Genomic DNA, 17,245 nt, shown 5'->3' with positions numbered 1-17,245 from the left:
GCAGATAATATACAAGATGCTGAAAAGTGCACTCTGCTATACAAAAAGCCCAATGGGAACACAAATTTTTACTGCTGTGTTCCCCAAAGCCATATCCTTGTCTGAAGAGTGCTTTAAAGACAGCACCATTCTTCTACAGAATACAGGAGGGGGCTATAAGAAAAAATAACCTATCTCATCCTCGTGAGAATACTCAAAGTGTTTCTCCTGGATTATTGGTAGCATTTTCGGAGAGACTGGATATCTGAACCCTTTCGAAAATTTCGGCTGTGAAGGAATTGTTGCCTGGAAGAGTCAGTGAAGTGGCTTTGAAATTACACAGGACTGGTACTGAAATTATGAGAGCCCTTTGGGATGTAGGACTGAGAAGACTGAATTTCTGCTTTGACTTAGGTTTTGCAAGTTTGAAAGGATTAATAGTACTGCAGCAGAGGAGATAAAAAGCACATGACAAAGTCTGAAATGTGGCATTATTTGAATGACTCTAAACAAATTACCCAGGCAATACATAAGAAAATAATTTATTTGGGATAGACCTAATTGAGCAATGGATGCAGATGAATTTACCTGTTCCTCTGGCACTCAGGAGAAGGGTGGATGAAAATCTGAAGTTTAATAACAGGAAAGTCCTGAATTCCTCCATCTGCTCTTTTCCTTCCCTCTCTCTCCTACTATTTAAGTGAAATAAATCTGCAGAGTATTGGCTCATTGAAAATAAACGAATTTGAAAGTTTTTACTCCACTAAATTGTGTCAAGATTTTTTATGCAAAGCAAGCACTTGTAAAATATTTGTGAAAAAAGTCTGACTCAAAGAAACGTGTTTGGCTTCTCTTCTGTCCCTTTTCAATAGGGGATCTGTGGGCTTCCAGTATTTGAAGGACTCCTTGACCTGTCAGTGACATCTGCTTACATATTACATCTCAGCCTTGCACACAAACTGCTTGCAAAACAGTCTGAATCCAAACCTCTGAAGCAGAGCAGCAGCTGTAAATGAGTCTTTCATACAAAATAGAAAAGAACTAGCCCGATTACTGTACTCATCCAAAAAAATGTAGGCTGTAACCCTTTGATGTCTGCTACTTGATTTTCCTTTTCTTCCCTCAGTGCATGCACTGTCAAGCATCACTTGCTGACACCAAGAGAACTGAATGCACAGAGAAAGACAAGCAGAAAGACACCTGATCCAGTCATTTACAGCATAGAGTATATACTGCCATACAGTGAATTATTTTTACATAGGTAATTAATAATGGAGAAACAGTGTAGTGACAGTGTAAGTCCCAGGGGAGAAAATTGTCAGCCTATTTATTCATTTATTCTTTGCTAACTAAATTGATGGGATAGTCTGATGCCTTTCTGGATTCCACACGGATGATGAAACTGCAAACAAGTTTCATTTAAATAACAGGCAAATCTTCCAATTAGTCAAAGCCTAATTCTTATGCCTTGAAATGATGAACTGCATGCACTGTGACCTCTGTCAGTTTGAAGGGGAAAAAGCTGTCGACCAAAAACCCAAGACATTGATCTGAACATTTTAGGCACCAATTCAAATACATTAATCTAGTGTGATTTGCCAAGATTCTGTAACCGTCTTCTGGATTCCTAGGTTCATGTTAAATGGGATATCATTAATTCTTTCATATAAACTCATCTTTTAGCGATTGAAGAGTTTAGTGGAACTAAAGCACAGTTCTCGAGAGTATGTGGAGGATAGCACTGGATTCTGCTCTCTACTGCATGGCCATGTCCACTCTTCTGTGTGGTTTACTCTTCCAGAAATTGCACCTTGCACAGCAGCTGAAACCCCAGTTTCAGTAGGGGAAGGATTTTGATAGCAATGAAGTGTTACTAATCTAAAAACAGGTTAATAGCCAAAGACCCCCAAAAACAAAACAAAGGTCCCATGGCCATTTCTGTCATGAGGCAGGTTTTCTGCAGGAAAAAAGTGAGCTCCCAAAATGCATCTTTTAAGTAAAAAAAGTTGCATTTTTTTTTCTGGCTTAATTTTTCTCTCAGATTTTGTCTGCTTTTCCACCTGTTTATTTTCCAATCTTTGTAAGTTAAGGATCACTTCTACTTCAATATTCTTGCATTTTTAAAATGAAAGCTGTTGGCTAGCATACATGTGGAGCAAGAACTCCCAGAGCACAGTGAGTAAAGAATGATTTTTGCTACAACTAGCTACAGCTGAATCATGATAGATCACACCATTTCATTGAATTTATCTTCTGAATATTAGATTTAAGAAGCTGTGTCATGTTGAAATATTGAAATATCTCCGATGTAATCCACTGTAATCCATTGCTGGAAGTTTTGAGGGGGAGAGGGCAATGAGAGAAAGGGTTGGCTGGTGTTAGATAATCAATAATCTGCACAAACTCTTGGAGCTGGCAGCAGAGCTGCAGTCTCAACACTAGTTTCAGCCCGGGAGCGATTGACACTCCCTGTACCAGCTATTTGGCTGGAACTTAAATTTGTCACTTGGCAGTGAGAGTTGATAAAAGCCCTGTTATTTTCCAGGCTGAGAGCTAAATGAGACTGTAGCCTTCCTAAGCCATCGCACAGTGCTTATAAGGAATTGTTGGTTTATCTGAAGTAATTTAATCAACTTGATCATTAGATGAATTTGCTACTTCCACACTTTATTCTAATTGTGTTTGCTCATATGCATATTACGTTTTGGCCCAGTTACTTAGTTCTAATTAATAAATTGGAAACAAGCATGCTGTGAATGCTTCCCAAAGAGGATCTTCCTGAAATGGAGGAGTCTGCAGGGAAAACGAGCAGGACAGCAAGACTGGAAGGTGTTCTCCAGAGCCATCCTTGCAGACTACTGAAATCTGGGGTGGAAATGGAAAATCCACCATCCATTGAAGGCCTGGCATCTAAAGCTAATACATTTCCTCTCCTAAGTCTGTGTGTACTGCATAACTTCTGTGTTTTTTGTAGGGAGATCGTTAATACTTGGAACATAAGCACTGCTGAGAACAGTAAAACACTTATTATTAAACCAAAGGAATATGTCAAGGAGGCCTAACATGGGCCCCTTCACTGTACTTATTCTCAGGGTCCTTTTCTTTCCAAGTTCCCCCATTACAATGCTCTTTGTGGCTGCACTGTCCATCACATCCCACTTCCCTTACAAGCTGGTGGATAAAGCAAGCCCTTCCTGCAGAGCAGCACTAGAGCTCATGGTATAAAACTTTCACTGTGACAGCTGCAAACTCAATGCTTTTTTAAGAGGAAAAAGTGGTTTTCATAGACTAGGTCTTTTAGGCTGAAGTAAATAATAATCTTACTTTTGTTCTATTCAAGTACCTTTTATATGTGCTCGTCTTTTGTCATCTTCCTGAGTATGGAGATATCCTGTAACTGAGAGACTGAATGAGTGTTTTTATCTCTCTATTGCCAAGCCAGTAGCATTTTATGTGCTGCTTACTGAAGTAAGACTGATGCTTGGCACAGCTTTGCAGTGCAGTGATCTTGTGTAGCTGCTGTCGGGAGTAAGGTGCTGACTTTGAAGGAAGCCAGACTGGAGCTTAAATGCACCACAGTATTTATGCAGGAACACATTACTAAATATGACCAAGAAAATGTATCTTCAAAGTTTTAGAGAGTATGTACTTCTCCCCCACTTCTGTATTGGGGTGAAGTCAAAATCTTTTGTAACGAAAATCTGGATGCTACACGTAGACACCGTCTTTGGAAAGAGCATCTGGTCTTTGAGATGCTCTTACACAAAGGACTTGAGAAAGATGTACCCTTCCTCTTTGGGGTGAACCACCATGCAGCATATAAAGAGCAGGATGCATGCATCAGACAAAGGGTCTCAGACCCACTGGCTGTTAGGACAAGCCAAGTCCGAGTTAGGGTGGTGCTGTGTTGGTTGTTGTTGTCCACACTGGTGGATTATGAGTGTACTCCCAGCCCTCTTTAGGCCTGTGTCACCTACTTCTCTGAGGTTATGCCCAGGTGAGGTTTGGAGGATGGAACTGGTGAGCATATGTAGCCATAGGCATACAGGTGAGGGTGTGTGAAGCCCAGGGAGGGGAAACAAGGGGAGAGGGACCAGTGGGAGCCAATCATGCTGTGCTACTTCTCTTGCCCACTCAGGGCTGGAAAAGTGCCAGGGAAGCACCCAACAAGTCATGGTGTTGGCTGTGTCCCATTGCATCTCATACGGGGTTTCAGCCTCTTCTGCAGGAGCTCTTTCATTCTGGACAGATCCTTATCACTGGAGCAGGGCTGGAGCTGCCTTATCTTGTACACACATGAATCCTCTAGTATTGGGCTGGTGGCTCTTCTGAGAAGGAGACTTTAGTCTCCTATTATCTTGCTTGACTGAACATTTCGTGCTTCTTGGAACTTGGACATCTGTTCCCATTAAGCATTTTAATGTGGAATTTGTAGAAAAAACTTCTGCTAGAAAATCTTCTGATCAAGTCAAATTTCAGTCTTATCTATTCTACAAGCTTTCTCCGTTTTAGCAGATGCTGGGGTTTTTAAATGCCTCTGGGAACACTGTATTTTGAGCTTTTTTAATTTGGAGAAAAATAAGACTGTGGCAGGGAATGGTGTCCATCAGAGAGGAAGGGGTTATATGGATGCTGAAGCAGTAAAGTTCTCAGAGAAGAGCAAGAAAAGAAAGACAACGTGTAGTTCAAGAGGTCTGGAAATGAAAGGAAAGATAAGTTCATTAGAAACTGTGTATGCATTCAAAATAGTTGAACTAAAAGATACTCTGTATTACAGCATGAATTATGCACCAGCCTCTCTGGATTTTAGTAACTTGAGAGCTCAAGGAGTTAATTTTTTTTTCTGCCTTGTTTACTCTTTTTCTGCCCCACTGTGAGTTATTTTTTTATTGTCAGATCTACATTGACACTTATATCAAAAAGCCTGTGATTTAACTTGATAGATCAGCTACTCTGAGGGGGTAGGGGTGGGTAACTGACCCTACTATTGAGATATATGATGCTTATTTAGAGAAATGACATATATTCTTGATGAGATATACAGACGCAAACTGCAAATTTCTGATTCAAGGTTACTTACAAAAAAAGAAGGAGAAAAATAAGCTGGTTTTTTTTAGTTCTGCCCTCCTTTCTTTTACTTAAGATAGAAAATAGATAGTTTTCAACATTAGAAATACTATATACTGAGAATGACTCAGAGAACAGATGAACTGTGATAGCACTCAACACTTACGTGGGAACAATTCAGCAGGGGTAATGGTTTTAGTTAGGTGATGGTGGAATTTGGAGTTCTTGCTTATGTCTACACAGGTACAGCTTCAGTTCATACACACAGAGGATGTCACTCCTGAGATTAGGAGATTCCCCATTGCTTCATGTAATATTTCAAAAAGGTGATTTGTGGGAAATAATGCTCTCCTGATGCATTTGTCTGATTCTAACTATCTGAAAGAGAGTCAAGAAAGAGAACCATAAGCTTCAATACTGTCTTAGACAGGTGAAAAGTCAATGCTTTTTAAGCCATGCCTGAAGATAGAAGAACATTCTTCAGTGTGGTTGGATGGGAATTCTACATTATCTCTTTCAAGGGAAAATGCTGATTTGCTGTAAGAATTTCAGAAAATGAGTGGTTTCATTTAAGTGAATTATTTGCTAATAAATCACAAGTGCAATAAGAAATATCTACTTTACTATGAACAAAATTATAAACATTGATTTTTTCAGTCAGAAACAACTTTTTATTTTGTGTAGTAATGATAAACTAGGTCAAATGAAACATTTCCATTAAACACAACTGAATTTTTGGCTGCTTTGTTTAGCAGAAAAAGATCCTTTGCCTCTTAAACCATCCTCTGATTCTATGAGATTTTATTTTTTGAGGCTGGAAAAATAATTTCATTATCAAATCTTTATGGATATGTAAATTCTTTGGTGCCTAGCCCTTCTTTCTAACAATGTCTTGATATTTGTCTCAGAAAGTTTACAAATAGGCAAATTTCTCTGCATTTCTTTGTTACAGAGAGAAGTTTGGTAACCTGGCTAGAGATTTATAATTTGTTGATTTTTTTCCCCCACAGGCTCCTTTGTAAAGAACTATGGCATGATGTTTAACTTACAGTTTTCAATAGTAAAAAGTTAAAAAAACCCCACAAATGCTGGAAATATGCATTACAACTCTCCATGGTGGCTGAAAGCGTCTGAAAATCTGTGGCCCAGTCTGTTTTCCATTTGTGATTATTTTGTATATTACTTTTTCTTTTCGTCTATTTATGACAGTTTTTAAATGGCTCACATAAAAGGTGTTTTTAAAATCCCTTGCCTTTTACTAGACCAAAGCCTCCCAAACATCAGAAAATGGATTATTTTGGAAGGAGTTCTTAATGAACTAAAAATTGAAGACTAGGCCATTAATCCTTAACATCGGGTGAAAATTCTTCACATTACTCTTTATTGTCTTAATGTCATTGGAAATTAAGATAGGAGAATCTTTCATGAAAAGTGTCAAAAACAGCCACAGCAGAAGAAAACAAATTTAAGAAAAGATGCTTGGATACCAGAAAATTGGAATGATGAGTGATCTTCATCAAGCTCTGGGGTTTGGATGAGACTACCTATGTAAATCAGGTACTGAGAATATTTTTTCTGAAAGAACAGACTGTAACAGCAGGGTTTTTTTTGGTCTCCAGTTAGTCCTTCACACTTATCCAAGCTCTGAGAAGATATTTTGGCTATTTCTGGTAGAAGTCGAATGGACTTCTCCTGGCTGACCACCATGTCAAAAACTTGAAGAAAGCTCCTCAGGGAGTAGAAACCTAAAGAAACTTCTAGACATAATAGATAATTTGGGGAGGGGAACTTTTTGTTTATTCTGTTTTGTTTTTTCCCCCTTGATATTAAGATGGAACATCCAACCCCATTATTTACCTATGAACAGTTGATTTCCAGCAAGGAATCACATGGTAATAGTTTACTAGTGAATTGTGCAACTATCACACCAGGCCATTGGAAGGATTAACTCTGATTGCACTGTAGCTTTCCAATATGACTAAATGAAACAAGGGAACGTAAAACAGGTCGATGTGGCCTCCTCTAAAATGACTCAGATCATTTGCAAGTCCTCTGCAGTTTCAATTGCAGTCCTGCAACTATCCATGGTTATTCATTAATCAGATACTTATAAATATGCAAGGAATTGAGAGGGAGCTTCAATCTGTAAGCAACCCACCTGCAAGAACCTGTAATTAGGGCTGCTGTATTTCTAAAGGTGTGTCTCTGGTTGAGACAAATTAGGAGGAAATGTCTGAAATGAACATATCCTCTAATAGAAGGCAGGTTTCAGCAGCCCCTCCCCCACAGGTTCGGAAAAAATTTCTTGGAGGAAAGTGAAAAAAAAAAAGCTGTTTATTTAACAAGCAGGGTGCATGCAGGCACAAGAGAATGAATAATGTTAAATAATAAAACCTCTCGCTGTGGAGAAGACCTGGGTAGATTCAGAGCCCTTTCTGTAGGTGTGGCTCTGCTCCCTCCAGATCTGGGGTGTGGTGTGGGCCCCTCCGGGACACGGTGTGGGGCCTCCAGGTGATAGTGTTCTGGACTGGAGCAGAACAGTTCCAGGAGAACAAGAAAAAGCCACAGTCCCAGGAAAACTTCCTTGCCTCAGCTAGCAGGCTAGCTAAAAAGCAAAGAATTTTAACTCTTCGTCTGTCTCTCCTGAGAAGAGGAGCCGAGAGCTGGGGAAAAAGCAGGAAGGTGCTCCCTCGGCTCTGCAGCGGTGAGAAGGCAGGGGAGTGGGTGAGTCCTTGAAAACAAACCACGCTGAAGAATTCGCTCAGCTTCCCCCCGTTTTGTCTCGGACCCAGCTTAAAGGCACAGACTGGCACAGGATTCATGTCTGGGCAATAAGTAGACTATAGGGAATACAGTATGATACAGCCACCCCAGGACAAGGTGTCAGACCCCCTGAGCATGTGCACCCCGGTGGATGTGTGTTAGAGTTACCAGATGACTGCAAACCCTAGGCAAATAAAGCATAATCTTGAATTATGTCCAGAACAAACAGTCTGGTAAAACTCATTTATCTAAACTGGCCCTAACAATGATGCTTCACATCAAGAATTACAGGCAAATCAAGTAGCATTGTACTAAATTTTTGAATCCTGCCATTTCATGCCATGAGGTGAAGAGGACTTGTGAATCAGACAAGTGAATCGTTGTTATGTGTGAATTCAAACTGGTCTCATTAGCCACTGGGTTAACAGGAAAGCACATGGCAATTTCCAGGAGAGTGACAGGTGCTACACCTCGACAGTGAGAATAAAGAAATGACTTGGATTCTGTCTGTTTTGAATTTTGTATTTGTAAAAATTAAAATGTTCCTTCAAAACTTGACAGTAGCTTTTAGTGTTCATTTTATCCCCAAACTGCTGTTAATTGTGACTGTTTAGCAGGTATGTATTAATATCAATATAATGCTTCTGAAGTTGCTTTGAATGTCCCTATTGTAGGCAATGTTGAACAGGTTGTATCTTGGTTTTGATATTAGAGTCCCCTTTCTGATTCTTCAACAGAATAGAAATTGGGCTTGTGATTTCTTCCACAGCACTTCTGCAATACAGTTTTTATTACAAATGATGCCACTTTAGGCAGGATAGACACAAGCAAACTGTAAGCTCGGAATTGCTCATTGTAATCAAATTGGCTATTTTCCAAACAATTCACAGTCTCTCTCCCAGTGTGACCTTTCAGAGCCCTGCACTCAGCAAAATAGGGGTATATTACCTTTCATGCACTAGTGTTCATTTTCAGGAGAAAGCCAGGATTATTGTTCAAATTCTGTACAATTACACCTGAGCACCTCATTGTTTTTGGGGGGTGCAGGGGCACACAAAAAAGAGTTGGGTTGGCATTTGGTACAGAGATTTGTCTGGCCTTACATGCAGCAGGGCAGACACAGAAAGCATTAAAAGCACACTCTGCAATAAATATGTGACAAACTGAATGCCTAGAAAGAGAATGGATGTTACTGCCCAGTTTGTCGGGTTATTCTCCCCAAGCCGTGCTGATGCTTTCCAGAGGTGTAATTGGACATAATGCATATGTTGAGCAGGTGATGGGGAACGATGAGACAAAGAAGATTACTTATTTTAGGTGTTACCTAAACAGGTAAAAGACCAAATGAGGTCTGGAGTTAGGGATCCTTTAAGTTTGGTCATTTGGGCTCTAAACTGTTTCCCACTTTCCTGTTTTTTCCCCCAGCATTATAGCTGCTCTTAAAAACCTTTGGGTTTATATAAATACTTGAGGAAAAATCCAAACAATGATAGATTGCCCATCAGAAAATTATTTACATGAAAACTCCTGCCTAAGCATAATTTTTCCTAAGATGACATCTGCTTTGAAAATACAACACAATTTCATCTCAGATGTAAAAGTAACACCTTCACCTTTTTTTTTTTTTGCTGACACCAAGAGATGCATAACTTGCTGACAGTATGCAGTTAATAGCTGTATCAGTCAATCCTAAATAGTCTATAAATCCATGTACAGTGTAAAATATCATTGATTTATGTAATTGGCAATTTTTAACAATACAATTTTGTGTAACTATGTTTGTTTTTCCCTATTCAGAACCATCTTCCCTGTGAATCTGGAAGCAGTCTCTGATTGTGCTGAGCCACTATGTATTCCATCCTCGTGCTTCCCTGGAGTACAAGTTATGATATATCAGCATTGTCTTTGAGGTCTACCAAATCTGTGGGTATGCAATATACTGAAGTGTGGAGATGGAATGAAGTTGAAAGGACTCATGAATAAAATGTAAGTGGATGATACTTCAAACTAAAGCACAAATACTGCATTGTCTAAATTGAAAGAAATAACTCCTCTTGCTCAAGTAGGAGCAGTATCAGTAACAAAAAGCTAGGATTATTGTGGCCTTTGGTCTGAGGCTCAGCTGTTATCTGAGAGTGGCACACAGACCTGCTGGAATGCTTTCTTTCCACATGATGTTCACAGATGAACTTTGGTGAAGAAAGTAAATAATGTACAGGGTAGAGAGTCTTACAGATCTGTGTGAGAAACTTTGCCAACTCTAAGCAATCCCCCACAACCTGCAGCACCTACAGAAATAAATAAGGTTTTCAATCCAAAATTAATGAAAAATGGAAAGTGCTATTCTGCCCCTGGCATTGCCAATTTTCTCTTCCTTTTCAGGGAACCTGATTATTCATACTTAGTATATAAACATACTGCATGAGGTAAATAGGTACCAAGGCTAGTGCTGGTTTTGAACATAGATCATCATTTTACTTACTCCCTTACATCATTTAACTCTGTTCTGGTGACCCTGGGACCTGGTAATACACACTGCAACCAATAACCATAACTCCATGATCCGTATAGAATACGTGAAGGATGGTGGCAAGTATGTAATTTATTACCTTCTGTAGTGCTGTGTTATTATTATGTGACTGTTATAGCATTCATAGTTTGACAGATTCCTATTAGCCAGTCAGTCAGAGTATGTAGTGTATTATTTTACCAATACCTGATGCATATCAATAAAGTGGGTGAACACTGCTATAAAAGAACAGCTGAATTGGCTTGGATGTTGTAATCTCCCATTCTGAGTTCTCACCTGAAACATCAGATTAAGTGGACTGATACTTTTGTAAGGCTTAGAAAAATCTGGGTAACTTTCTTCTCTCTTTGTCCTGAATCCTTGAAAAGAAGTGTCAAAACAATACAAGAGGTTTTTTTCACTGTCCTACCATTCCAACAGGAGAACCAAAATTTACAAGAAATCTTGTACTGTGAAACAACCTGCTCTCACAAGATTTCCAGACCATTAACTCAAGAATCAGATTGTTTGGATTAGGTTTGCACAAACAGCCAAGCTTTTCAGGTGCTTATCCAAAAGGCATTGAACCAAATCTTTTGAGGTTTCCCCACATACTTAATACATTATGCAAATATTTACTATATGCAGAGAGGAGAGCAAGATGGGAAAAATCTCCTTGTCCAGGACTAGCAGAATTAGTTATTGCTGGATGAGTAAAGATATAATGATTTCTGCTGGCTGGACAAATACATCAAGAAGGAGAGGAAGCACAGACAGAAAGTGTCACAGGACTGAGGGTGACGAAGAGGAAGCCTAGAGCTGGAAAGCAGTCAGTTGCTGGAAGGTGGGGAGAGGAGATGGAGCTTCATGTAGCCATGAAACAGTCTCAAATTAGGGGGAATACAGAGCTAATAAAAGAAACGGATATGAGCAGGGATAGCTGTGATTCTGGGGAGGGGAGCTGGATAACCCAACCCCTATGCCTGCATGTGGCCAGAGCTCAGGTCACAGCAAGTGGCCTCGTGGGGGCCATAGCAGAGCTGAGCTTGGGGGTATCAGTTCTCCAAGGCACCCATGCTGCTGCTGTTCTCCTGGGGGCAGAATAGCTGCCTGGAGACTGTTACATCTCTGCTTGTGCACTTCATCATCCTGCATTTCTAAGAGACAAAGCTTAGATCAGCCATTAATGTTTATTTCAGGATTGTGAAGTATAATGTTCTGATTAGATGAAATACATCTAAAGAGTATAGATCAAAATTTAAGGAAACACATAGGAAAAATGCAAGTTATCCAGATTTTTTTCTGTTCTTTCCATTGCACAGGCAACCTGACACAACATGTTGTATATAATTCAACCATGCTGTCAGTTTTTACTAGGAATCTAATCAATATGATCTTACAGATTTTAATCAAGGTCTCTGAAACAAAGCACTTATTATATAGATTCTTACCTAATGCTTTGCAGCAGTATGTTAACAAGCTGATAGGGAGTGTAAATCTTTAAGAAGAAACAGTCTGACTGTGAAAAGACTGTGAAAAGACTGTGTGCCTCACCCAAAGTAGACAGAAGGGACTGTGTATAAGGTAGTCCTGCTTCTCCTGCTCCTGAGGGGTAATATAATAATAAAGTACCAGCACAGCTGTGTCCCTTCACAATTTCATTGATGGTCAAGCAAATAAAGTATGATACTTTGCATTACTTCATGATGAACTGCTAAGCAAAGATGTAACCATCAAGGGCTGTAGAGAGGCTCTTTTTTGACATGACTAATGGAAATTTCTGCAGACACTCAAACTGCAGGTGGAAAAACAACAGAATTGTATGAAGTCATGGGAGGTAGTCAAACAACTTCTTTCAATTCTGGTTAGCTGACCTGAGCTAAAACACAGGGTGAGCTTCTCTCCTCTCAGCTTTAGACATTTATATAGTAATAATTTAGGGATTACAGTCACAATTTAGGGATTACAGATTAAAGTAGAATTTCTTTATACTCTATGGAGAGAAAAAGGCATTTTTAGAGAGAGATCCTTTCTATTGGTTTTAGATGTCTTCTGTAGGGTAAGCTGGTTTGGGACCTCATATTTATTATTTTCATAAACAAATACAAGTTTCAGCTAAAGTGACTACACTTATGGTGGTGTCTAATCAGAAAAATACTTCCCTCTCCCTCACCAGTGATGTTAACAGTTTACTCATTGTATCTCGCATCAGCTACGGCATCACAATATGTTTTGCATGAAGGTACTCAAATTTTTGAAATAAACTCACAAGAGGTGCTTTGTTTTCTGGTCAGCTTAACAAGCTGTCCAAGGAAATGGTGGAATCACCATCCCTGGAAGTGTTCAAAAAATGTGTGGACATGAGACTTGGGGATATGGTTTACTGGTGAACATGGTGTGCTAGATTAATGCTTGGACTTAATGATCTTATGTTGGGGTCCCTCCCCTGCCGTGTAGCCCTGGGAGAGGGGCCCTGAGGGCACAGACACGGGGTTTCCTGCCCCTGCTCAGCCTCGTTCCCATTGGTTGGTTTGTGTTCCCTGCGCGGGCAGAAGGACCCTTGGTCCCGTGACTGGAACAGTTCCTCGGCAGAGCCCCGGCCATGCGGCTGGAGAAATAAACATCTCTGAAACAGCTAGCAAGAATCTGTCTGTCCGTATATATTTCCTTTCCACGGGACTCCTGGTTTGATATATGTGTGTTGCAGGATCCCCACTGCAACAATCTTACAGGTGTTTTCCAACCTTAACTGTTCTATGAATTGATGATTCTGTTATTTTTTTATAAGCTCTATCAACCTCGGGAGACTGGCAGAAAATATGCAAGTTACCCTGTCTTCCACAGAGTATTTAACAGTATGTTGGAGAGCAATGTGCATGGGATGTTCCTCTAAATAATTTTCTTCTACATCTTTGATACAAATCAAAACATTGTTCCTCAGTGGCACACCACTGGGTTTGCATTTTGATCCCGCTCTAGACAAACTAAGGGGATATGTGGAAAGAAGAGTGGAAGATCATTATCACGGTATCTCCAGGGAAACCACTTGCAAGATGAGGCACCACTGGGTGGGACAGTGCTGTTAATGGGGTTGGTGATGCCACTCCAGAGAGGCTGCCCTGCCTCTTGCATAGACATGGTAACTCACAGACATTACTTTCAGAAAGGATTTCAGCACAGTAATTTCAGTACCTATTCAAAGTCCCTGGTGGTCCTGTACTTTGGATGGCTCCAGTGACAGCTCTGCTGTTTCTATGGAGCTTGCTGTGTTCTAGCTGTCTCTTCTGCAGCTGCCCCTCCACAGACAGCCGACACAAACCCTTCAACAGTGAAGCTGGGCTAGATAGCTCACATATGGTGTGTGGTGCTCTAGACTAAGGAGGTGGACAGACTTTAAAGTACTAAAATTTTTCCCAGTGACGTGTCCTTAATATTAAGCTAAGTGTGCCTCACAAAGCACAAGCCCACAGTAAATAGAAAAGGGTCTGCTGCATCATCGAATGAAGTCCTCCAAAATCTCAGGAAAAAACATGTTATACATATTTCCATTATAGAAAGAACCAGCTTAATCTTAAAAGTATGCTCTTCTGCTGTTTCCCTTCCCCCCTCCCCCCCCCCGCCCTTTTTTTTTTTAACACAGAAGGTACAGGTGACTGTAAAGAGTCATCAGAAAGTGCAGTTACTCAGAAAATTTCCCACTTCTAGCTTATGATCCCTAAATGTCACCACTGCTGAGTGCTTAGAGGAGTTTTCAGGTCTGGGTAAACTCTAGCAGGAAGTATATCATTAAAGCAGCCTTAAATCATACATCAAATATCCTCAGCCAAACAGCAGATACTCCTCCTCTCACTATTTTTCACTGACCATTTTATTCAACTCCACCACTTTACCCACTGAGCACTAGGCTTTTGAGTTCCTCTTTGAAGATGCCTGAACCTCTTCTCTGACTGCGTGGAGATGCTACTTTAGGATTAGTTAATGCTGAGGCTAAGTATCTATTTGTAGATACCGTAATATTTAACACAGACATCTAGAGTAGGCTCTCTGATTCTTGCTCTTTTTCATTTAGTACTCTTCATAAATGTTGAGGAAACCAAGGATGGAGAAACTGAGTCTCAGTTCTTCAGTCTTCATCATAGGGATTAATGTTTCAACCAAGCCATAACTGGTGCACAGAAATAAGCTGGCACTTAATTACTTGTTCCTATTGCAAAATGTATGTCTTAGAGCTAAGAAGATCTTCATCCTCTGTGAAACATGCACCTCAAAAGTGAAAACAAAAAGTGTAGTTTTCTCCAAAATAGTTCTTTATACTTTTCTTCCCCCAAGAAATTTTCTGTGCTGAACAGTTCAGCTAAAAGTGAAACTTTGTTTTTGTTGAAGGAGCCAGCAATATTTATTCTGAATCAGTACAACAGCCCTCCTCTCATGGGAAGCATTCAGGGCCAGATGTCATGTCCATGATACGATGCTGAGTAGAAATTACAGGGCTGTGGCTCACATAACATACCCTTTCCACTAACCAAAATGAAACGTCGTTGTGGAAGGATAAATGGCAATCTTTGGCTGTCATGCACTAGGATCTTATTATAGACACAGAGATAATGAAACTAATGTATCCTGAGGCAGTGTTGCTTAAAAGAGTATCAGAACAGGAGAATGTGTGCTGAATTTCATTTACTGAGACTTTTTCTGATGTTTTTGGGGCTAAATTATGGCAAACTAGATAGAGCCCTAGCCCTTCAGAAGTGAAGTGGTGTTTGAACAGCTGGCAAAAGGATGACTCTGAACAAGGTTTGCCCACCTATTTCTGAAGCTTTTTTTTTTTTTGTCAGGAATTGTACATGTACTTATGTGCCCCCTTTTATCATCGATCAGTCCTTCACTGACATAAACAAAGTAGAAGGTAGTCTGGGAGGAATTGAACCCCATACAAGTTTTCCACAAAATGATTATATCTGTTAAGCAAGTGGTAGAGAGGATGGCAACACCTGATCCAGAAACTAATAAGGTCAACTGATGCAATTTTTGAAGATGATCAGATGTGACAGAAATAAAGCTCCTCTTACAACTTATCGAGAGTATATATGTTTGGTTTTAGATTCATTCTTGGATATGAGCTATTGCCTCGTGCCTGTTCCCTCCTGATAGACTGGTGTTTTCACTGTGCCAGTTAGGACACCTGCATTTATTTCATGACTCCGTGAGCAAGCAATCTGTAGACTGGACTTTAATGTCTGAGTGGGCACACCATCTTTCTCCAGCAGCTGAAATAACTTATTGTAATGTACAGGAATCATGTTAATCCTCATAATTAACAAAGTGCTGGGGTTAATACAGGTGAAGAGATTTCAAACACCTTTTAAGTCTATCTGTGATATTTTATTCATTTTCTGTCCACCTTTATTTCCTCTCACAGTAGCTACTCAACATAACTTCCTCCTTATGCTTCAAATGCTGTGGTGTCACTGACAGTTGTAAAGGGAACAAAACAACCTGAAAGGAAAATTTTGGTATAGGAAAGCTGTCTTAGCAGGGTATTTTTTTTATTAATTCAGGAAAATAGCTTGAGACATTTAGCAGAGGACACACCCTATTTTGTTGAAACGGTGATGTTTTTATGATCCCAAGAGGTTTTTAAAAAAACTATATAAAGCCACATGCCCATTGGTCTCCGTGTCATTTACTATCTACATTAGGCTGCTACTCAGAAACATCAGCAAGGACTGAATGCTGTTATGCTGGGTACACTTCAAATACATAAAAGGTGACTCCTGTCTCCAGAGTTTAAGCTTTCAATCTGACTGGCTTACTAGCATGTTAGAACAGTCCTGTCTCTGGCATGCTGATTTGTGGCCTTGATCAAATCGCTTAGCCTTTTACTTGCTTAAAAGAAACTACTCCTGCACTTGAATGCATGATAATGTGCATGAGTGACTCAATAGAGTCACTCACACATGCAGAGGAGATGTGTAGGACTGAAACCTTCAGCCATGCAAGCACCATCCTCTTTCTGAGGAGACTATTCTGCTTTACCTCCTGGCTGAGCTCCTCAGGTAAGAGCTTTTTCATCCATTTATATCAGAATGAGTCATCCTAGAAGTCTCAACCTCTGAACCCCGGTGTTTAAGCTACCTGGTTTCTTTGGATTGATTCAGATTTGGGTGACAGCATAAAGATGAGTTCAAGTAGCATATCTGACTGGGTGATGAGTTTGATTAGATGGCATGGATGTCAGCGAGGTTGGAGCAGAGTGAGCTGCAAACCTTTGAAGTCAGCCTATCTGTACCTAAAGAGACCTATTAAGACATACTGCCTTAATCCTTTTATTTCTGGAGTCTGAGCTACATTCTTGGCACTGAAAACTGGAGTATGCTGGCTCTTGTCTCTGCAGACTGATACCCTTAAAAATTTCAGAAAAACACACTGACTCTTCCAGGTGAAAGGTCAAAACTGCCCTATTGCTGTCATCTCTATGTTGTCTTTAAAAGAGATTTCAAGAAAGAAGCATATTGGGTAGAGGTGAGGAGCAGAATAGTGGTGCAGAATGAAGGATTGGAAACATAAGGAGCAAAAACCATTTGGCTTGAGTAGCAAATGCTCACCTAGAATGAGCAACAGTGGAAATGGCAATTGTGGAAGACAATCTTATATTTGTTGAGGAAGGAACATATGTGATGAGAAGACATGAGCCATGGAGCCGATCAGATGACTGCAGCAGCTGAGCTGTGAGTAAGGTGGAGTTGAGGAAGAGAGCTGCTGGGAATCCTAGGTGGAAGAAAATATAGTGTCGGAGCTCCGGAGGAGTTTCTGGGTGAGCATGCATAAACATTTAGAAATGGGAGAAGAAAAGATGGAATAGGAGTCAGTGAGCACTTGGATGTTGGAAAGAGTAAGAATACTACTATAAGTAAAAAAAAATCTTGC

General features: G+C 40.1%; 1 long non-coding RNA gene across 1 annotated transcript in view; it reads left to right on the top strand.

The window, feature by feature from the left end:
* The window catches only part of LOC125323570, a 35,325-nt gene that overhangs the window by 15,112 nt on the left and 2,968 nt on the right, over positions 1-17,245 (top strand). The window contains exon 2 of the long non-coding RNA XR_007202562.1: positions 9,607-9,795. This is a non-coding gene — a long non-coding RNA (uncharacterized LOC125323570). The remainder of the gene's footprint in view (positions 1-9,606; positions 9,796-17,245) is intronic.

This window comes from Corvus hawaiiensis, chromosome 3 (assembly GCF_020740725.1).
Source record: "Corvus hawaiiensis isolate bCorHaw1 chromosome 3, bCorHaw1.pri.cur, whole genome shotgun sequence".
Classification (NCBI taxonomy): Eukaryota; Metazoa; Chordata; class Aves; order Passeriformes; family Corvidae; genus Corvus; species Corvus hawaiiensis.
Note: the sequence above shows the minus strand (reverse complement) of the source record. Positions and strands in the feature narration are given on the sequence as shown.